This window comes from Balaenoptera ricei, chromosome 3 (assembly GCF_028023285.1).
Source record: "Balaenoptera ricei isolate mBalRic1 chromosome 3, mBalRic1.hap2, whole genome shotgun sequence".
Classification (NCBI taxonomy): domain Eukaryota; kingdom Metazoa; phylum Chordata; class Mammalia; order Artiodactyla; family Balaenopteridae; genus Balaenoptera; species Balaenoptera ricei.
Genome location: NC_082641.1, coordinates 128626875 through 128648997, shown reverse-complemented (window position 1 = coordinate 128648997; position 22123 = coordinate 128626875). Strand labels below are relative to the sequence as shown.

At 49.2% G+C, this 22123-nt stretch overlaps 1 protein-coding gene and 1 pseudogene across 1 annotated transcript in view; one reads left to right on the top strand and one right to left on the bottom strand.

Moving 5' to 3' along the window:
- Nucleotides 1–5222: 5222 nt before the first annotated feature.
- Nucleotides 5223–22123, bottom strand: part of SLC36A1 (solute carrier family 36 member 1) — a 161367-nt gene continuing 144466 nt past the window's right edge. The window contains exons 13-14 of the transcript XR_009502437.1: nt 6222–6373; nt 5223–5684 (exon numbers count right to left, since the gene is read on the bottom strand). The gene's annotated coding sequence lies outside the window, so the exon portion shown is untranslated. The remainder of the gene's footprint in view (nt 5685–6221; nt 6374–22123) is intronic.
- LOC132363870 (uncharacterized protein NKAPD1-like) lies at nt 10650–11530 on the top strand (annotated as a pseudogene).

Sequence of the window (22123 nt, the reverse complement as noted above, 5' to 3'; positions counted from 1 at the left end):
CTCAGCTCTGCCACTTTTCAGCTGTGGGACCGCAGAGAAATTAGTTGACTGTGCTAAGCCTCAACTTTCTCAATTATATGGGGGGGCGTGGTGAGGATTAAACAAGAACATTTGTGTAAAAAGTCCAGGACACAGCCAGTGCTCAACAATCACCAGGCGTTTTTGTTCTTAGATAGGTTTTCATCTCTGATTCAAGTACAGTCCTTTAAATGAAATAAAGTAAAATTTCTGAAAATCTCACTGGCTTATCCTTCTTCTTCTCATTTTGTAAAAACTAACGAACGCCTCTTTACCAGCCAGCATCTCCCCCGACCCCCCAGGTAGCAGGGTGCTCTCACCCACAGCTGCATCCCTCTCTTGGAGAAGGAGACTGCCAGGGCGGGAAGATCTTTAGGGATCATTTACTCCAGTCCTTTCCAAACATGTTTTAGAAATGGAATCAGTCTTCACATGAAATTAAAACACTAATAACCACGATAGTAGCTAACGATTATCGAGCCTTTACCATAAGCCAAATTCCATGTGAAGCATCTCAGGTGCGTTATCTCTTTCAACAACCCTCAGGGTACTCAAGGTCTGTTAGTAAGAAGCAGAGTCCTCAACTCAAGAACTTATTAGTTTAATACAAAACACCTGTACTCTGAATCGGGGGCCGGTTAAAAGGGGCCTGACCACAAGCCTTTGCCTCCTAGCTCAGATCCTAGACGGTACTTAACAGCTCAGAGTCTCCGTTTCCTCATCTATAAAATATATATGCTCATGATACAAATACCATGCAGGGTAACTGCAGTAAGCACTCTGCACACATTAGCACACGTAATCAACCAACATCGTGGGAGGGTTCAGTGTTTATTTTCATTATTACTACACATACTTCCTCATGAGGAAACCCAGAGTGTGAAACAGATTAAAGTAGGCGGTTCTGGTTGAAAAGAGTGAGGGCCCCACTTCTATCCGTCCTATCTTCTGCTGCCCCTGCCCCCAAGGCAGCCCTAAAAACCTCTCTTTGGGACCCGAGGGCTTCTTGAAGCATAATTTGAAACTATGCTTCTTACCACATCCTCGTTAATTGCACAGATGAGACACCTGAGGCCCAGAGAGGGCAGGATACCCACGCAAGTTCACACGGTCACTTGGGGCAGAGATAGGACTACAACCCTGGCTTCCTGGCTCCCGACCCAGTTGTTGCTGAGGCAGTTGGGGTCCCCAGGTCTCCCTGCTGCCTCAGAGGAGGTTGTGTGGCTGCCAGAACTCCCAGGTTGGGCTCCCTCCCCTCCCCCAGTCTCAGGGATAATCCTTTAAAGAATTAAGTGCCGCAATGACGGGGCTGAGGCGGAGGTTTTGTTACCTTTTGGGAACCGTCGGGCATCTTGCAGGGTCTCATTTACTGTCAGTTGAGTACGCAGAGAGAAACCCTCTCGCTTTCCACATCTCCATCAGAATTTCCTCCCAACCACCTTCCCCTTCAATTCACGGCAACTCCCCCCCGCCCCCCGACACCTCCTCTCCTGGCGCTCCCAGCTAGCGCACCAAATCGCACCAAACAAGCAAAAACCAGAGCAAAACCCCAAGCAATAAATAGTCTCAAGCTACCTTCTAGCGTACGGTTCTCCTGTTCAGAGTGGAGGAAGGAGTTGAGTCTTGGAGGAAGCACAAAACAAGGCCTGGCTGCTGCTTTTCCTTCCGCCTGGAATGTTCCTCTCTGACCTGTGTGGCTGGCTTCTCATCACTCTGGGTCCCCTCAGGGGTCATCTGTTCAGAGCGGCCTTTGCCGGCCACCCCACCGGCGTGATGCCGAACCACTCTGGCCCTTCCTCTGCTTTATTTTCTTGAGCGCTCACAGTTAGCTCCCATCATCCAATTGATTGATTTGCTAATGTGTTAATTCTGTCTTCTCCCGCAGTGGAAGCTCCGGCAGGCAGGAAACGTGTCTATCTCACTCACTTACTGCAGGCCCAGCACCTAGAGCAGTGATTGGCATCTGGTAGGGGCTCCACAATACGTGTTAAGTGAACGACAGGAGGAAGGAATGGGAGAGCAAAGTGCAAAGAAGTGGGAGTTGGGAAAGGATTCTAGTTCCACGTCCATCACTAACTTGCAGTGGGAACTTGGGCAAGTTTCATAGCCTCTCTGGTTAACCTCCTTTTCTTCAATTGCAAAATTAAAGAATTAGAGTTAGCAACTCTTTCAGCTGTGTGCTCACATCTCTCTATAATGATTTTCACATTGAAGTATAATCTTGTCTCCAGACATCTGTCTCACCCACTAAGCTCTATGTTCCTTGGGGGCAGAGACCAAGTTTTAGTTTCCAGTCTAACCTAGCACAGTACTAAACATACAGGGGAGCTAACAGTGTTGGGTGAGTGGATGGATGGATGGATGGATGGATGAAAGGCTCTCAGAAGTTCCTGCCAGGCCTCGAGACTTAGGGTTCTAGGGTTCCTGTAAGCATGGGCAATTAAAAGAGGAAGTAGGTATCCAGGTCTTTGTCTCCTTTGGTGTCTTAGCTTGGATGTCCTCCTCAGAGTCTTCCCAAATCCATTGCCGGGGGGTTCAGGCTGTTCCTCCTCTCCCAATCCCTAAGGCAGAGAACTATCTGCCCCACCGGAGGTAAGACTGTGGAAGGAGTGGTACAAAGGTGGCATATGACACTGTCTCATTAAAGAGTACAGACAGGGCAAATTATCTCATTATCTAGACAGCACAGCCTGTAAAGGTGACACAGCAACAATCCCGTGGACTGGGGGGACCTAGAGCACAGGCTGGCACACTTTTTCTGCAAAGAGCTGGACAGTAACTATTGATATTTTAGGCTCTGTGGGCCATACTGTCTCTGACGTAACTCCTCAACTCTGCCATTGTATCATGAGAGCAGCCATAGACGGTACCTAAATGAGTGAGCATGGCTGTGTTCCCATAAAACTAGGTATGGACACTGAGATTTGAATTTCTTTTAATTTTCACGTATCACAGAATATTATGCTTGATTTGATTTTTTTCAATTATTTACAAATCTAACACCCACTCTTAGCTTGCGGGCAGTACAATGGGCTGCACTGGCCCATGGGCCATAGTTTACTTGCCCTTGACCTAGAAGGGAGAGGACAGGGTTAGGTGGCCTATCTGGGGGTGCTTTCTGGAGGAGGGACCTAGAAGCCAGGGAAGGAGCTGGCTAGGAGAGCAGTGGCGGTTCAAGTCCAAGGTGAGCTAGCAGGGCACACGCTCAGATGCTAGCAGAGGCCAGGGAGACCTAGGGCATGAGAGAGGCCAGCCGGGAGGGACTGGGGGAACTCACGTACCTGTGTCCCATCGAAAATCTGCAGCATCTGAGCTCCAGTCCTTTGCTGCCAACATGCCCATTTTTCAGATCAACCAACATTTCAGGAGAAGCCTGGATTTAAAAAAACTCATTGATAAAAATGAAAAAAACCTGGAGTGGGTTAAATAGAATGTGAGGAGGGGTGATTGTGGCTCAGGAACCATTAGTTTGTGACTCTCGGCTTTGGATGTTTATGGAGATCATTCAAACTGGAGTGAGGGGGAAAGCTTCTTAACTTGGGAGTGTGCCTTCAAGGAGAGGGGACTGAAGTCCACTGGATAAACAAGGCCTATACTCCTGAAGAGTCCACTTTCCTGAAACATTCTGGAGGAAATCATTGTTAAAGTGCAAACATATTTGGATAGATTGCAAAAATTACATGTTTTTTCTTTTTTTTTAATTAAAACATTTTTTAAAAATTGGCATTACATACAATAAAGTTCACTTATCTTAATAAGTACAGTTCAGTGAATTCGTTTTGCCTGTTCCTGAACTTCATGCACATGGAGTCATATAGCATATGCTACTTGGGGTCTGGCTTGCTTCTCTCAATGTGTTGTCTGAGATTCATCCACGTTACTACGTGTAGCAGTGGTCTGCTAGTTTTTGTGCTCATGTATTATTGCTTAGTTTACTGATTTTACTGTTAATGGACATTTGGCTTGTCTCCAGTTTTTGGATTCTATGAATGACAGTGCTATGACCATCCCTGTGTGTGTCTCTTTGTGGACATAAGCACTCACTTTCCTGGGGTATGTGCCCAAAGTGGACTTCCTGGCAGTCTGGCTGATGTGTGTCTCAAAGGAAAGATGTGCTTGCTGTGAGTGATTTCAGACTCTGCCCCCATGCCCTCAGGGGCCCAAGCCCTCTCTCCTTTGCAGTTAGGTGCCCCCACTGGAAAATTTGAGAACAAATATAGGGGCAAGAGCATGGAATGAAGAGCCAGAAGACAGAGGTCAACAGATGGTACCATTATTAGCATCCTTTTGCACTAAGGCTCAGTCAGAGAAGTAGGCTGATTTGTCCGAGGTCAGGTAGATATTAAGGAGAGACCCTGGGTTTAAATCTAGATTCATCCAACTCCGGAGTCATATTTTTAATTGCTCTGCTCTTAAACCTGGGAATGGGCACCTGTATTTTCACCCACTCAGCGTCCATTCCTCTCCTTTTGGTAACAGCGCCACAGTTATCCCTTGGGGAGGCATCCAGGGGCTATGTGATGCAGTCTTAGCGGGCTGTCACTCCAGGTACCCTCCTCCCTGGGCCAAGGTGTAGGACCAGCACTAGGGTGAGGGGAGTCAGGTGTCTAAGGCCCCCCGGGTGCAAAATTTAAGGAGGCACTCATTCTCAGGGTCACACAAGTGCAGGATCAGCCTCGCCCTCATCCCAGCCCTGCAAGGGACCCAAGCTCAGCCAGCCCAACCCACCGGCAGCAATCTGGATCTTGAGAAGACCAGCTCACGGAGAGGACGGGCATCCTTCTGGTGGCGACGGCCTGAGTGGGTTGCCCATCCACTCCTGCCTCCTGTCTTTTGGGAGGTCTAACTGTGAACCCTGCACTCTCATTTTGTGTCGCTCATAACTGTGCATTAAATCCCCCTTCCGCGTAAGTTGGGCAAGGTTGATCTCTGTGGCTTTTAAGGAACACGCTATGCGCTCTGGGGCACGTTGCCTGACGTTTCTGAGTCTCACTTACTGCATCTGGAAAATGGGGATTCAATGCTTAGCACTCCAGCTGGAAAACACAGCAAGTCCCTGGGTAAGGGATACCTCTAGCCATTGCTTCCCAGCCTTGGCTCCACATTGGCATCACCTACTGAGACTTAACAGTCCGATGCCCAGGCTTGCAGACATTCAGAATCTCTGGGGTGGGCCCACATAATATTTTGTAAAGTTCCACAGGTGATTCCAGGAGGCAGCAAGGGCTGAGAACAACTGCTCTCAACAACTTGGGATTTCTGTGGGTAATTAGCAGCTCTACCTCCCCTGCAACGTCCCCGTGGCTCCTTGCCTGGGACTTCAGCAGCACATTAGCGTGGCTCCCATCTGGGCAGCAGGCAGATGGCAGGAGAAGCAAGAACCTCTTATCTCCATTAGGCCTCCCTTATCCCTGGGTTTTCAAGGGTCCCAGCAGCAGCCTGGTGAAAGCCGGAGGGCTTAGTTCAAAATCCTCGGGCAGTTGGAGAGGCTTGTGTCTCAGAGCTGCCGAGGAGTCCGCAATCTCAGAGCCTAGGGCCATGGAGAGGTCATTTGGGCCACTTCCTTGCAGGAGACACTGGCAGGGGGGCTGGAATAGGCAGCAGGAGAGCTGGGTTCAAGTCTCAATCCTCAACATCAACCAGTGAACCTGGGCAAACAGCAACAGCTGCAAAATGAACAGATGTTTATTGAAGAATCATTGTGTGCAAGGCACCAAGCCAGTATCCTCACCGGGCACATCAAAGGACACTGATGTAGAGGATGGAAGTGGGACCCCAGAATCTGTACTTGTCAGTGGGCATCCAAGTGATTCTGATATTGGTGGGCTCTGGATACTGACCCTGAGGCTGAGTAATCCAGGTGATTCTGAAGAGGGAAGCAGAGTTTTTTTTTTTTAATTTTTATTTATTTATATATTATTTTTTTAACATCTTTATTGGAGTATAATTGATTTACAATGGTGTGTTAGTTTCTGCTTTATAACAAAGTGAATCAGTTATACATATACATATGTTCCCATATCTCTTCCCTCTTGCATCTCCCTCCCTCCCGCCCTCCCTATCACGCCCCTCTAGGTGGTCACAAAGCACAGAGCTGATGGGGAAGCAGAGTTGAGCGTCACCGTCACCGCAGAAGGTGCTCTGTTCGGGAGGAGTGGCATGCTTTGGATGGTGAGACAAAGTGAGTAAAGCCAGACACTGACCTCAAGCAGTCCCCAAACATCAGGCCCTTAGTTTGCTCCACAGGTACTTGATAGAGTAGGTCCTACAGCTGTGTAATGTACATTCCAGCTCCTACATCTATTCCTCCACCAGTCTCTCAATGTGCCAGTTCTGCATTGTCCTCTTGGTGTATCTAGGACCGAGAAATCCTTTAGATTTGCTTATAACCACAATCCTCTGACACTTACATGCAGCTTTATGCAGTTCTCCCTCTCATCTACTATTTGAGGCAATTCTTATAATTTCCTGGGGAAGGTGACAGGTTGGACTGATAATCCCTGTTTTCAACACAAAACTCTCATGGTCACGTGGCCAATAAGAGTCAGTAAGCAGAAGGGCCCAAATCCAAACTTGGACATTGGACCCTACATCCAGTGAGCCTAGACTAAGATTATCTGTCTGTCTCTCTGCTTGCTCATCCATTTGTCCGTCATCCATCCATCCATCCACCCATCCATCCGTGTTTCCATCAATCCACGTGTCCATCCAACCATGCATTACTAACTTACTTTCATCTGCTTATTTCTGTCATCTATTTAATATACTCATATATTTATATTTATCCATTTAACACAATTTGGTATCTATAACAATCTGTTTATTGCAAATATTTATCAAGCCTGTCATGTGTCACACTCTCCCTATCTCCTGCTTTCACTCTCCACATACCTCATTTTCCCTCTGAATGCTTTCTCCTCTGACCTCTTTGCAGGACCCTTAGTCTGTGTGACCACAATCTCCATTTGCCCGTCTCCTAACCCACACTCTTCCCTGATCACTTGTGAGCCGACCCCTTGTCCTTCCATGACTTCCCCGACCTGGCTCCATTCCTCCCCATGCTAGACTCCAGGGAAATACTGATTGACTCGATGACTGGACCCCCAGCTGGGCTGTCTGCAACTCGAGGGCAAGGACGATGTCTCTTTCAGCGTTCCATCCCCCTCAGTTCTCAGTCTAGGGCTATGCACACGCTATGCATTTTGTTCACACTGGTTGGCTGGAATCTGCACTCCTTGGGAGTTGGAAGGGGCTTTTCAACTATTATTCATTCAACAAATCTTGCATAATTTTTCTTGCTAGATGCTCTTGCCAGGCATAGAGATTAATGAGTACAACCTTATGGACAGATGGGGACAGGGAAGCCCTGAGAAGGATAAGGGCTTCTTCATGGCCCCACAGCTGTGGCAGAATCTTGAGGAGAGTGAGGAAAACATCACTACTCTAGACCCAGACAGCTCCTGGGTCCCCCACCGAGCCAGATGGCATGTGCTAGAAGGTCCCCAGCGAGGAGGTATTGGGAAACCCTGGGCTGCTTCACCAAGTCAAACCAGTTAGCCTCCATCAAGAGCCATGGGGTGCTGCCTTCCGGGTGGCAGGGAGAGCCTGAGTCAGCCTTGCCAGCACAGATGACATCAGGATGACCAGGGGCTGGCAAGGGAGGGAGGGAGTGGCCCTGAGAGCGCTAAGGGAAGGGAAGTAGGGGACCCTAGCTGGATCCCAGGGTACCACACCCTTAATACGGGATATCTGAGCAATGGAGTCCAGCTCCAAGTGCCAAGGACACTCTAATTGGGCTGGACCTTCCCTCATGGCTGGAAATATCCTGCTCTCCCTGCCCCTACCTTATGCTAAAATTAGACTCATAAGATGTGATGTCAGAATTCATCTAGCTCAGAGGTTCTCAAACTTGAGTGAGCCCCAGAATGAGCTCCAAGCGTGAGGTGGAGCTATGTGTACTCTACGAAAAGACCCCAATACACATCACTGACTAAAAAAGTTGCAGAAGGATACACAACTTACTGCTTTAACAACCCCCATTCCTCCCACCCCCTTGAAACAAGCAAAATACCCAAATGCTATATCTTTCCTACTGGTATGTATATATATATATATTTTTTTTAATTAATTAATTATTTTTGGCTGCATTGGGTCTTCGTTGCTGTGCACGTGGGCTTTCTCTAGTTGCAGCGAGCAAGGGCTACTCTTTGTTGCGGTGCACGGGCTTCTCGTTGCGGTGGCTTCTCTTGTTGCAGAGCACGGGCTCTAGGCATGTGGACTTCAGTAGTAGTGGCACGCAGGTTCAGTAGTTTGGCTCGCGGGCTCTAGAGCGCAGGCTCAGTAGTTGTGGCGCACGGGCTTAGCTACTCTGTGGCATGTGGGATCTTCCCAGACCAGGGCTCGAATCTGTGTCCCCTGCATTGGCAGGCAGATTCTTAACCACTGCGCCACAAGGGAAGTTCCCCTACTGGTATATTTATGTGTCAATGTAAGTATCTCGAAACGTTACACACCTAAATGATTATACTGTTTGCCTTTGGAGAAGGTATTGGTGGTGGCAGCAAAGAGGGCTTCAGCCTTAAATGTAACGTTCTATTATTTTAGAAGGAAAATATACCATGTATTATTTGTGTAAATGCAACACTTTCACTCATTTTATCTGGTTGGAAGTCTGAGAATCTGCATGTTAGCAAAGTTTCTGTGCTTCTGTGGAGCTGATCCATGAACTGCACTTTGAGCAAAGCTGGTCTAGTCCCATCATTGTACAAATGAGTAAGCTAAGAGTCAGAGAAGGTCAGGAATTTGCCTAAGACCACACAGCATGGTAGTGACTGATTTGGGACTTGAGCCCAGGATGTCTTACTCTCTTGCACATGGTGACATGAGAAGGAAATGCATGAGGAGAGAGGAGATGGGGTGGGGGTGGGGCATGGTTGTCCACAGGCAGAGTGTGAGCAGATGGGGCTCGGTGTACCACTGAGCTGGGATTGTTAGCAGCCTCTGTGAGGGACAGGGGTACAGGGATGGCGGTGGGGAAAGAGGGGGAATTATTATCCATCTTTCTAACTTTTCCTTGAGCCACCCTGTTCTCAGCTCCTCTTCCTTTCTGGATTTCCCTGTTCTTGTGCATCTTGCCTCTGAGGCCCTCCTGTTTCCATCAGGGGCAGTGGCTCCCGTTTGGACAGCCTGGTTGCTAGGTAACCTTGGGCCATTCTCTTCCCTCTGTTGACTGTCTCTCATCTATACAGTGGACGGAATCAGAGGCTCCCAAACCTGATTTTGCACCCTCTTGGAGGCTCATTTAAAAATGCAGAATGCTGGGCCCCTCCATAATGGGGGCGGTGGGACCTGGAACATGCATTTTTTAACAACCTGTCCCTCCATGAGGCCTGCAGAGTCTTAAGTTAGAAAACCGCTGTGCTGCTAGTCTTTTTCCTCATGAGCAGCTCCCCTAGCACCCCCAAAGGAGCCTTGGGCCTTGGGCGGCCTGAGGTCTGGCCTGTGAGGAGCACTTGCGGTGTTGAGGAATCCAGAGCGCCAGCAAGCCTGGTCCCCAGGAGACCTCTCTCCTTGCCATCCCCTGTCTAGTGGTTCCGGATTTCCTCCCTCGGGCTGGCCTCTTCCTCGCCTGGGCAGAATGTCTGGAATGTGGCTGCCGAGGGAGATGGGGCTGGTGGGGCTGCCAGAGCTGCCTCTGGAATTCAGGCAGCAGAGAGCAGACCCCTGCCCCTGAGGGGCCCTGCCTTGCTGGCCTGCAGGTGACCCAGCAGGACCCGAGCACCCGAGCAAGCGAGGAAGAGAGGGCGGTGGGCCCCTGAGCAGGCCAGGAAATCTCTCCAGGCCTCAGTTTCTGCATCCGTAATCATGTCCTACTCTCTACACCTGTGGCATTCTGGCACTCGCAAAACAATTTCACATCTATCCCTCCTCTGCACCTACCACATTTCATTAGCACTATATGAAGACCTATTGGAAATTCATAGATGAATTAGACACCAAACTGATCCAGAAAACTACCAATTTTCGCCTCAGGCACACTGCTTAGTTTTCCTGATTCATTACCTTATTTAATCCTGACAAGCCCTGCAAGATAAGAACCCCATTCGGCCACCCTCCATTGCCACCTCCATTTGGCAGATGAGGAAACTACTTCCCAGAGAGGTTAAGTAACTTGTCCAATGTCACACAGCTGCAAGATGGCAGAGCTGGGTTTGAATCCAACTGTCTAATCTCAAGTTCAAACCGCCCCCTGTGCCCCACTCCCCTCACAAGTACAGCAAAGGGGAGGAGGACCACACAGTGGTTGGTATCCTGCCCTGACCTCACTGTCAGACCAGAACACAGCAATCTGTGCTCCTGGATTGGGCAACCTTGTGATGGGGAGGTGTGGAGAGGGAGGCCAAGAGACGCTCCTGGATTGGGCAACCTTGTGATGGGTCTGGTAGGTGCGGGCGGGGTGGCAATCCAGGTAGACAGCCAGCATGAGCCAGTGGAGGGTGATGGGCTGAGGCTGGCTGATCTGCAGAATCTGCTACCTCATCTGCTTGGCCCAGTGCAAAACGACCACGGGCGAACCTTATTCAAAAGGTATTGGGGGCGGGGCTGCGGCGCACGGATCGAGGGCTTGAAGAATGTCCTGAGTTCCCTTGGGGACAGTCCTCCTGAGGGACGTCATCCGGCACATAGATGCTCACAGTGAGATTCAGGAGGAATCAGATATGTGGACAACAAGAGAAGTGGAGAAACAGATGGAAGATGCGTACCGGGGGACCAAAAGGAAAATGTTACCCAGCAGTTCAAGCCGGATGCGTAGTGATGGTTTTGATGAAGAGAGTCAAAAGAGACTACTGGAGGCCAAAGGATGAAATTTCTGGGGCACTGGATGATGATCTTCTTAAGGCTAAATCCTGGAACAAGAAGTTACATGATTATGAAGCTAACATGCCAGACAGATGGGGTCACAGTGGATATAAAGAGTTATACCCTGAAGAATTTGAAACAGTAGTGATCAGCAAGATATTACCAATGGGAAAAAAACATCTCCCCAGGTAAAAATCATCTACCCATGAATCTCACAAACACAAGAAGTCAAAGAAATCCCACAAAAAAAAAGCAGAAAAAAATGTCACACAAGAAACAGAAGAAAAGCGAAAAGGAAGCCACAGATATAACAGCAGATTCCTCAAGCGAGTTCTCAGAAGAAACTGGGGCTTTTAGTACCAGGAAAAGGAAACAACCACATAAGCGCAAGAAAAAATCCAGGAAAAAGTCTCTCAAGAAGTCTGCTTTATTCTTAGAGGCAGAAAATGACACTTCCCAGTCAGATGATTCTGCATCCAGCAGTTCTGAGGAAAGTGAGGAAAGAGACACAAAGAAAACCAAAAGGAAAAAGAGAGATAAAAAAGCCCACATCCGTATAGCTAACAATGAAATACAGGAGAGGACAAACAAACACACAAATTGGAAAGTGGCTACAGATGGAAGGTCTGCAGAGCATTCAGAGGATGACTAAATGAGAAAGAAACTTTCTTGTTTCCTGCATGACTCTGGATATTTACAGCTCTTACACCTTGGGGATTTGCCAATGACGTTATTGCTCAGCACAGGGGGCCTGAGGTCAGAGCTGTCCTGTGCCATCTATAGACATTCTGACAGACTTCTTGTCTTCTATTTTGGCTTGTTAAACTTGATCCTCTAATTGTTAATAGGGAATCTGTTATTTTGTTATGAAGGTTTCTTGAAGACATTATTATTATTATTATTTTTTGTACTTAATCACATTTAGTGTAGAGTGCATATGCAGCCAATTAAAGGACCCAGAAAGCTGAATCCAATAATGACCTGGGTATACCAATTGGAATGTTGAATTTGGGGAAAGCAAGGGCTGGGGTCAAGAGATGGATTGGAACTAGTGCTGTATACAATGGTATGATAAGGGGACATCGTGTTGCTCTTGTCTATTTACATAGTAGGTGCCACAACTTGACTTTTTTTGTCTTTAGCCTTGGTGCTTGGACCTTTCTGTATTTTGGGCCCACAGGTGTGGTCCAGTTTACTTAATGAGGAAATGAGCATAAGAACATTTTCTATTCATGATAACATCCATAGACAGCTGTTATTGGAAGAGACTAGGAGTTCTTGTCAAATTTCCCTGCTGGACAGGGTCTGTGGCTACACTCAGTATATCCCTAAACATGGTAATTGGATCGTAAAAGTTTTCTAGTTCCATTGTTTATTGCCTAAATGGACTTGTGTTCAGAATTATTTCTTCAGTTGTCTTAGCTTAAGTCCTCAACCAAATGAGGAAGAATTAGGCATTAGTTGTGCTAATAGGGCTCTGAACAGGATTCAGGGCAGCAACAGCTATTTAAGTGTTGTCTTCCTTGTTCATTTCTTAATCCGTTAATGAACTTTAGATTTTTCCTGAAACTAGGTTGAATCAGTTGCAAAATGAAACAGGCTTCTCGGGGACATATCCATTTCTTCCTAGTCTGCTTTTGGATTAAAGCACCAAGCAGAGACCTTGTTACTTCCCTTTGCGATATACTGTGATCCCTACTATGTTAATTCTTAAGAAACCAAAATACCACTGGAAGAAGGCTGGCAGAACACAAGTGAATTTTTTCATTAAGGCAGGTCAAGTGACATTGTTTTTTCTTGGTTGTCACTTCATGGGTGGAGTAAAAAGCTTGAGAGCTCAGACTTTTGGTCTTGGTTCTGCCATTCATTGGTTATGAGGTCCGGAGCAGGTAAGTCAACCTCCCTGGCCTTACTTTCCCTATGTGTAATACAGAAATACTTCATGGTAGCATGACAGTGTACGACACTAGCAATAGACTATAACTATGACCACATTCCACGAGGTGGTAATATTTTGCAGTTCTAAACTATTAAATTTGTTCTCTTTACAGAACATACTTCCAATAAAATGCTTAGTCATAAAATAAAAAAAATTTTTTTTAAGTTATTGGGATTTGTAAGACAGAGACAGCAGAGCATTGAATCAAGAACGGGGCCTATCTAGATATAGGCAGCATGGCCATGGATCCAAATCCTGTGATTGGATTGGAGCATAACAGAGGGCGGAGGTTAAGAGCACAGGTTTTAGATCTAGATAAACTTAGTTCAAATCCTGGCTCTGCCATTTAAAGGTATGACGACCTTGGAAAAGTCACTTTAAACTCTGAATCTCAGTTCCTTCCTCTGCAAAATGAGAATGATATTAGTAGTACCTTACTGGGAGGATCTCTTTGAGGATCAAATGAGATGATGCTTACTTAGCCTAGTACTTAATAAATTAGAACAAATATCAGTTATTCATATATTCACCACAATTGTTATTGTTGTTGTTACTACACAAGAGGGAGAAATGGGAGATGATGCTGGAAAAAGTGGTTCGTGGTTGTGGAGAAGGGGACATGGGAGGGATACTGGTTCTCAGGGGGGGCCAGGGCCACATCAGAGCCCCCCGTCTGGGGGCAGGTAAAGGTGGGGATTACATCAGGGGTTCCATTTCACGTCCTCAGAGTGGCCCCCCATCTCCCAGCTCCCTGTTGGGGTGACCTAACCAAAGCCACTGAACCAGCCAGCCGGGCTCTAGGAGCTCTCAGCGCCACCCCACCTCCCAGCACCAGCCGGAGGCAGGCTGACTGAGGGCTGGATTGGGCAGATGAGCTCATTCCTACTATAGCCTCACCAACCAGGCCGGACACTTCTCCTGGCAGGAGCCTGTCAGAACTGCCAGCTGGGGGTCAGGATGAGCTGGAGGGCCTGGTGGTGCCCAGATGCCCATGGCCAGCAGGTCTGCTGAGTGTTTGATTACATTCCCGGGCACCCCAGGCAACACCAGGGCTGGCGGTTCCCACTCCTGCTGGGTCCCGTCTGTCAGCCACACAGCTGACATCCCCAGCTCGGCCCCCTCAGCCCACCTGCCTTCCACCTTCTGCTTCTTCCTCTTGGCTGCAGGCTGCAGCCCTCACGGAGCCAGGTGGCCTCATCCCCTGATGACTTCATCCTCCTTAAAGGCATCTTGTCCCTTGGATAGCCAGGCCTCTGGAGCCTTTCCCGTCCACAGGTCCACAAACCAGACTCCAGGGTCTCCGCTCCGTACCCACTCCCATCCTGCTATATGTGACTCTCCCCGGGAAGTATGACAGAAGGGACCCCAGCCCTGGAAATGACAGCTTGCGTCTCATGTTCATCGAACATGCTGTCTCATGGTAACCAGTCCATCAGCCAACTGGCCCTATGAGCTGAATCTTTTCTCCAGACTGGTCCGCCAAGGTGGGCCACACTCACTCCGCACCTACTCTGGGTATGCGATTCCTGTGGGGCAGTGATGTAGCAGTTCCCTCTATTAGGGTGACGGACGGTTCCCATTTCCCTGAAAGTCCTGCATCCCCGGAAGCCCCTCAGTCCCGTGCCAACCAGGATGTTTGTCAGCCAATCCTGCACATGCATCTGTGATGCGCTTTCATGATTCGTGTCTATGATTTTCACTGAATTAACCTGAGCCTTTAGCCTGCCCCGGAAGGAATCAGAGGGGTTCAGTCTATTAAAAATGAAAATAATACTTTCTGTGCTTCCAGAATCCATGGACACCCTGAAACTTGTCATCTGGTTAGAATTTTCATCACTGCTCAGGCCCCTCATTTATGCTCTCCACCCCACAGTGAACATGGACAGATCGCTCTAGGAAGGAAAACCTAGGAGGGAGGGAGGAAGCGCCCACCCAGTCCAGCTTTCCTCAGGCAAGTAGGAGAGTGGACGGTGATAATTTGCCAGGTCTTTCTCTTGAAGCCTACAACATCCGATGTCAAGAATGTTAGAGCTTTAGAATACTAGAGTTAGATGTCAAAGATCAGAGTTCAACACCTGCTTCAGTGAGACGGGGAAACTGAGGTCCAGGCAGGGGATTCAGAATCAGATGTAATTCTTTTAATGCCTACGAAGTGGCTGACACTGCTGGGAAAAACTGATGCCCGGGGCCCGCTCCCAGGGAGTTTGATGTAATTGGTCTGGGGCGTGGGGCCTGGGCACCATGATTTGTAGAAGCTTCCCAGGTGATGCCAGTGTGCAGCCTCGGTTGAGAACCCCTGGGTTAGACAGAGATCCATCCCTGAAGAGGTTAAACCAGAGTGGGGCGGGAGGTGATGTGAAAAGAGGCACCCACAAAAGTAGAACAAAGCAGAGGGGCACACAGGAGGTTCAGCCAGAGGGCTTGCGGGGAGGAAGGGGAGAGCTGGGGTAGTACAGCCTGGTGGTTAAGAGGGTCCAGACAGGGCTTCCCTGGTGGCGCAGTGGTTAAGAATCCGCCTGCCAATGCAGGGGACACGGGTTCAAGCCCTGGTCCAGGAAGATCCCACATGCCGCGGAGCAAATAAGCCCGTGCGCCACAACAACTGAGCCTGTGCTCTAGAGCCCACGAGCCACAACTACTGAAGCCCACGTGCCACAGCTACTGAAGCCTGTGCGCCTAGAGCCTGTGCTCCGCAACAAGAGAAGCCACCGCAATGAGAAGCCTGTGCACCTCAACAACGAGTAGCCCCCGCTCGCCGCAACTAGAGAAAGCACATGCACAGCAACGAAGACCCAACGCAGCCAAAAATACATAAATTAAATAAATAAATAAATAAATAAATAAAAAGAGGGTCCAGACAGAGCAGGGCTTGCAACTTAGCTTAGTCTAGACCAGTGACCTTGGGCAAGTAATTAAAGCTTTTCTGAGCTTCAGTTTCTTCATCTGAAAACTAGAGAATGATAACAGCGCTTAATCCATTGTGGTGGCATTCAGAGAAACGAGATAATCCCCGCAGAGTGCTGAGATGAGTGCCTGACATAAAGATTAGCTGCTATTATTATTATTATTACTTCTCACTCAGGTCAGGGCCATGGTCTGGGGGAGCTCACAGACGGGAGCTGGCATATGGGCTGTACCAAGATGAATAGGTACCATTTTTGATGTCCAGGAAGCTGTGAGCAGGGGCTCAGGAGTGAGAAGTTGCAAGCATGCTTGGGGGTCAGTGAGGAGTGCAATTTCCCTGGGGGACTGGAGGCCAGAAGGCCGCCCAGTTAGGTCCTGGGACCCGCAGAGTGGGGAATCAGGGCCTGGGGCAGGAGTGGTGGAGGAACTGGGGAGGAGGGGACGGATGTCAGCAGCGTTCTGCGGTTCTGCGACCCATCTCAATCCTCATCGCCCTCTTACCCCCAGGCTGCAGACATCCCTGCACTGGACAGGCTGGAGGCCAGCCTTGGCCAGGATGGGGAGCCCAAAGGCAGATAGTCACACATGACTAGCCAAAGGGGCCGCACAGCCACCTTCCTCGGGTTAATGCCTAATCGGCCCAGACTCGGAGACTTGGGTGGCAATCAGCCAAGTGGATAATTGCCCAGGTTAGCCTTCCCATTGGCGTTGATCGCAGCAGTCCCCCTCATGCTGTAAACCCCTAGGCCTCTCATGCAGCTTGTAGGAGGGACGCCTGGGAGACTCTTCCTGTTAGGGGGCCCCTCTAGATGTCTTGGGCAACACGTGGAAGCTGCTCGACACCTGTGGTCATCCCTGACGACGGTGACAGATCCCTGAGGGCATGGCCCACAGTGGCTGCAGCCACTCCATGAATGGATATCTCCTGAGGGCTGGGAAACCACCAAGAGCCTCACTACTCTTCCATAAACAAGACCAGAACCTTAATGCTTCCACTTAGCCATAGGGTCCAGACTGAACTTCTAGAAAACCAAGTCCTAGCCAGAGAATCAGGCCTTAGGTTTTGTCACATGGCAGAGGAAATAGATCTGTTCTGAGTGGCCTCAGCAGTTTTGAGCCCATTTAACAAATGAGGAAATAGAGACAGCAAACTGACATCATTTGCCTTGAGTCATATAGTTATAATAATAGTAATAATAAAGATATGTAGACTTCTTGTTTATTAACCTTCTTGTTCAAGGGCTGCTGCTCAGCTGAACATCAGGTAGAACTGCTGAGTCAGAACTGACTGCTGGAAGAGGTAGTGAGCTCCCTGTAAGTAGAGGTACGCAAGCAAAGACTCATTTATTTGCCAGGGAAGCTGCAGAGGGGTTGTAAGTCTGGGGGCCGGGGGAGAGCGGGGGGATTGAACAGAATGGTAACAGAGCCATTTTCAGCTCTGTGGGGCAGGAACTATTTCATTTACCTCTATGTCACCAGTGCCCAGTACAGTACCTGGAAAAGAGATACCAGGCACTGTGCTTTGCACTTTACACACATTATCTGTCTCACGATTCTGCACAACCTTATGAAGTAGGGATTCCTGTTACCCCCATTTCACAGCTGGGGAAACCAGAGCTCAGAGAGGTTAAGTAACTTACTGAGGAAGGCACAGCTAATAACAATGAGAAGAAGAATTACCTTTTATGGGGGGACTTTCTCTGCCAAGTGCCTTCCCTCAACCGTTATCTCATTTAATCCTCATAACAACCTCAGGAGGTAGCGAGTTATTAACCAGACCTTGCGGGGAGGGGTGACTGTGGTCGTTCATCCAGATCTGCAGCGTGGGGAGGAGAGAGGAGAGAACGTTGGCCGGAGAGCTGAGTGACCTGGGTCCTTTCCCAGTGCCTCATGGTCTCTCTGTGTCCTCAGGCAAGTACAACCTGTCCAGGGCCTCAGTTTATCCCTCTGTAAAACCGAGAAGGGAGGTGGAGATGGTCCCGATTTCTCAGCAACTCTCCAGCCGTCATTTTCCATAACTTGATTCCCCACCGTGAGTTCTGGGCCACAACCCAGTTGGCTCCCCTCCCTCCACTCCAGAGCTGGCAGGAGGGGATGATCCGCCTCAATTCTCCCACCTCCTTTTTCCTCCTCCTCCTCCTGGGCTGGGACACACCTACTCCAACTTTCTCAGCAGCCTCTTCGAGTGTGCGCCTTCCTGCTCTGAGGCTCTGCGCCTCCCTCCCGAGCTTGTCAGCCTGGGGCTTGTGAAAGGGGCTCCAGACCAGCAGCCCACCCCGGGGCACCCTCCCCCACCTGAAGGGCACAGGTAAGAACTGCTGGAGGATGGGAAGTTAGGGGGTGGGAGTTGCAAAGTTCATCCATTCTGGTCCCCTGAGCAGGGGCTCCTGGAAGGTGGCGACAGAACCAGGAGATGGCTGGGGCAGGCACAGCAGGGGTAGGACAAGGACACCTGGGTCCTGGTCACCTAGGTACACTGAATGAAGCCAGCCCGAGCCTGGGGGCTGGGGATTGGGGCCCAGGAATGGACAAGGCTAGGGCTTTGATCTTCGGGAGGAGCCAGGTCATATTTGCATGTATGGAAAGTTGGGCTCCTTTTCTTGGAAGAATGAAATCCCCTGCTCGGGCTTTCTGGGGCTGAGCCTTCAAGGGGATGTGGAGACAATTTCCTCCTTGATTTTAGGAGGAAGGGCTGGGGCCAGGGAACCGAGAGGTGCTGAGTTCTCCTGTGTGTCCAGGAGGCACGGGGTCCCTAAAACAGACAAAGCCACCTGGTGAGGGGGAGGGAGGGTGGGAGGGCCCGAGGGAGAGTCAGACAACCTGGCTGGCTCTGGCTCTCGTGCGACTCTTTAGAGGCACCCAGATTAGAACCTCAGCTTTCCTCGCTATCGGATGGGGGTGCTCGCTGTCTCCGAGGGCTGCGAAAGGCGGCGAGTCTCAGAGGCCAAGGGCAGCCCTGGGGTGGGTGTGGGGAGTGGGAGCAGCTCTTGGGGGAAGCAGGAATCTGACGCACATCTGTGGGGGAAGGAGAGCTAGAGTGGAACACTGAACAGAGCCACCGGGCCAGAGTTCAGCCCTCCACTTGGGGGGGCGGGGCGGGTGCTATTTGCCCCAATGTGGGAAGCAGCAGGCCATGATGCTGAGGTTTGCTAAGGGCTCAGAAAGGCTGCCTCTGTCCCCAGGCGCACAGCACTCAGCGGCAAGGCCTGGGCTCAGGAGAGCAGGGAGGTAGAGAAGCAGGCTCAGAACGCAGCATTTCCAATCCTTCAGCTCCTTTTAAAATGGGGGTGCGGAGCCTGGGCAGGTGAGCAGTGCCCTCCACGCAGAATCAACTAACAGTTTTTATCCCAGCTGATACCCACTGGATGCTTCCTGTGTTTGGGGATGGGGCTGAGGATACACGGTCATTTGAAAATGTTGGGTGTTCAAAGCAGGCAGGGGGAAAAGAGAATTTCATTATTCACATCCCTGTAACTCAAAGGCGGTGTGGCCTGAAAGAGTTTCATACTGCTCTGGGCCTACCTATTTCCTTACGTTTTCAATAATGGTGGTTGGATTATTGTTAAGATCTGTTCTTTTTTTTAATTAATTTTTTTATTGGAGTATAGTTGCTTTACAATGTTGTGTTAGTTTCTGCTGTACAGCAAAGTGCATCAGCCATACATATACATATATCCACTCTCTTCTAGACTCCGTTCCCATATAGGTCATTACAGAGCACCGAATAGAGTTCCCTGTAAGATCCATTCTTAATCGATTGACCCCAACAAGGCTGCTGGGTAGGCAGAGTAGGAATGATTGCATTTTGCAGGTGAGGAAGCTTTGGGACTCAACACCCTGGTGCAGGAAGAGGCAAGCTCGGGTTCGCCCCAGGGCTCTCCGCGGAGCACAGGTTACACTTCTGGCAGGAAGGGGCTGAGTCCATGAGTTGGCCAGGGTGGTGGAGCGAAACAGTGAGGCCCCGTCAGCCACAAGCTCACTGGGTCTCAGTTTCCTCATCTGTAAAGTGGGGAGGAACTGGAGGAAGTCAAGGTTTCCCTAGAACTCCCCTGTTTCCATGACTCTTAGTGGTCTCCTTAAGGACTCAGAGAACCAGACCCAGAAAGACACTGACACTCTTCAGCCGCTACGTGTCAGCTGTGCCTGTGCTTTCCACTGGGAGGGGCTGCCAGGCCCCCCTGCCCCAGGCCTCTGTGAGCTGGGCCGCCACGCTCCGCTGCCTGCACGCTCTTCCCCGGGTATGAATGAACTCACCTCGGCCTGGCGGTTTTCCTTCTTGTTCTCGCCAAGTACACGAGAACGTGGGGCAGCCTTAGTGGAAACCAGTGTGTGCTAGGGACGATGGGGTGGCATAGTTGGGGACCTTCCTGTACCTGCCGGATGGGCCCTGCCTTTTGGGTTCCTTCAGTAATGTGTAAGCAGAGCCCCTGAAAGCTTCCCATGCTTCCTGGGTCCCCAGCACAAGCTGAGTTAACTCAGAAGCTCAATGTTACTGTTTCTGTGACTAATGGAACTAAATGCTTACATTTACAATAGGGGTTTCCAGACAGGTTTAAAATGAAGAGCGTGGGCCCAAATCCTGGATATTATCGGTTGTACAACCTGGGCCTCAACTTCTTTACACCTCAGTCTCCTCATTTGAAAAAATGGGGCGAACGATAGTCCCTTTCTCAGAGATTGATGTGAAAATTAAATGAGATAATGCCTGTAGTGCCAGGGCCTTGTTTATGCTGGTCACAGTCATCAATTATTTGCCTCCTCTCCGCTTCCCCCTGGGGTGGAGATCATCTCACGGCACCCTGAAGTGTTCCTTCCTAAGACAGATCACAGTTGGAATTATTAGTTATTTGCGTATATTTTGTTTGATATGGTCTCTCCTACTAAGTGCTGCTCACTGCTCCGGAACCCGTGTCTAGCACAACACCTGGCACGTAAAAGAAACTCACTGTATATGTGTAGAGAGAATGAATGAATCTTCACTTCTAATTCACAGATGAGAACTGTAGCTCAGAGGAACTAAGCATTAGTCCAACCCCATCATAGATAAGAGTGGAAGGGTCCCTAGAGATCATTGAATCAGACAGGTAGAGACACGGAGGCCTCCTTAGAGAAGGCTGATAATTTGGCTGCGGTCACACAGTGAGTGAGTGGGGAAAGCAGGGCCACGACGCAGATCTTTTCACCCTCCTTTTCCTCTCTTTGCCCCGCCCAGCTCAGGAGACAGTCCTGCTCCCTGTGTGGGTGGTCAGCCTCAGAGGCCAGTGAATGGCCCCCATACCCCCTGGAAGCAATTTGGGATCAACAACAAGATTGATCCCTAAACTGTAAGATGCCTTTCAGGGGACAGGGGACATACACCTCATCAATCAGACCCCTCCCCTAACACCTATCAACACACACACACACACACACACACACACACACACACACCCCTGCACACCATTCCCTCACTATTGCCAGAGAGTCAGCAAGAATCTGCAACTGTACAAGTGGAAGGTGCTCAGGAGTTCCCTGAAGTCTCCCGTCAAGAATTACTGGTTCCATTTTACAGATGGAATCATAGATTTGGAATTATTTGCCTAAAGTCAGTAGCCAGTTTCCAGTGGTGTCCTGGGTCAATGCACAGCCCTGAACATGGGATTTAAAGGTTGAAAAGAGAACTCTGATGTACTGAGCCCCTCGATGTGCCTGTCACCAGGTTAGACTGTGTCACATATACCTTCTCTTCTACTCTGCACAACCGCCCTGCGGGCCCGCAGTCATGATCCTCTACCACTTCTTTTTGTTGTTACTATTGTTGTTTTCAGTGTGGACATGAATAGAGACTCAGAAAAGCTAAGCCACTTCCTTTCAGTCGCACAGCTTCTGTTTTCTCAACAGATCCTTAGTTCAATAGACACTTAGCACTTACGATGTGTCAGGCCCCCAGAAACTCACAGCTGGTAGAGGCAGCTAAGTGGGTGGTTTAATACCTCGAGGTAGGTGGTAAAATAGAAGCAAACTGGGGCTAGCAGTGGGGCCCGAGGAGCCATACATAGATAGCCCAGTTATGAAGGTGGAGGAAGGCTTCTAGGAGAATCTGAGACTGAACATCAGTTTTGAAGACTGAATGAGGCTTAAAAAAAGAAAGAAAAGTGGGAAAGGCAATTCAGAAAGAAAAAGTAGCATATGAAAAAGCATAGCAGTTAAAAGAAAACGGCATGTGTGTGCAGAAAACTATCAGCTGGGTGGGGAACATTTGGAGACATGCTCTGAAAGGCAGGATGGGGTCAGGTCACTGAAGGCCATGTGTGCCAGGCCAAGGAGTATGACTTTAAAAAAATATATATATATAAAATTTATGTATAATTTTTTATTAATGAGAAATTGTAGAAATACCAAAAGGAAGCAGAAGAGTATTAA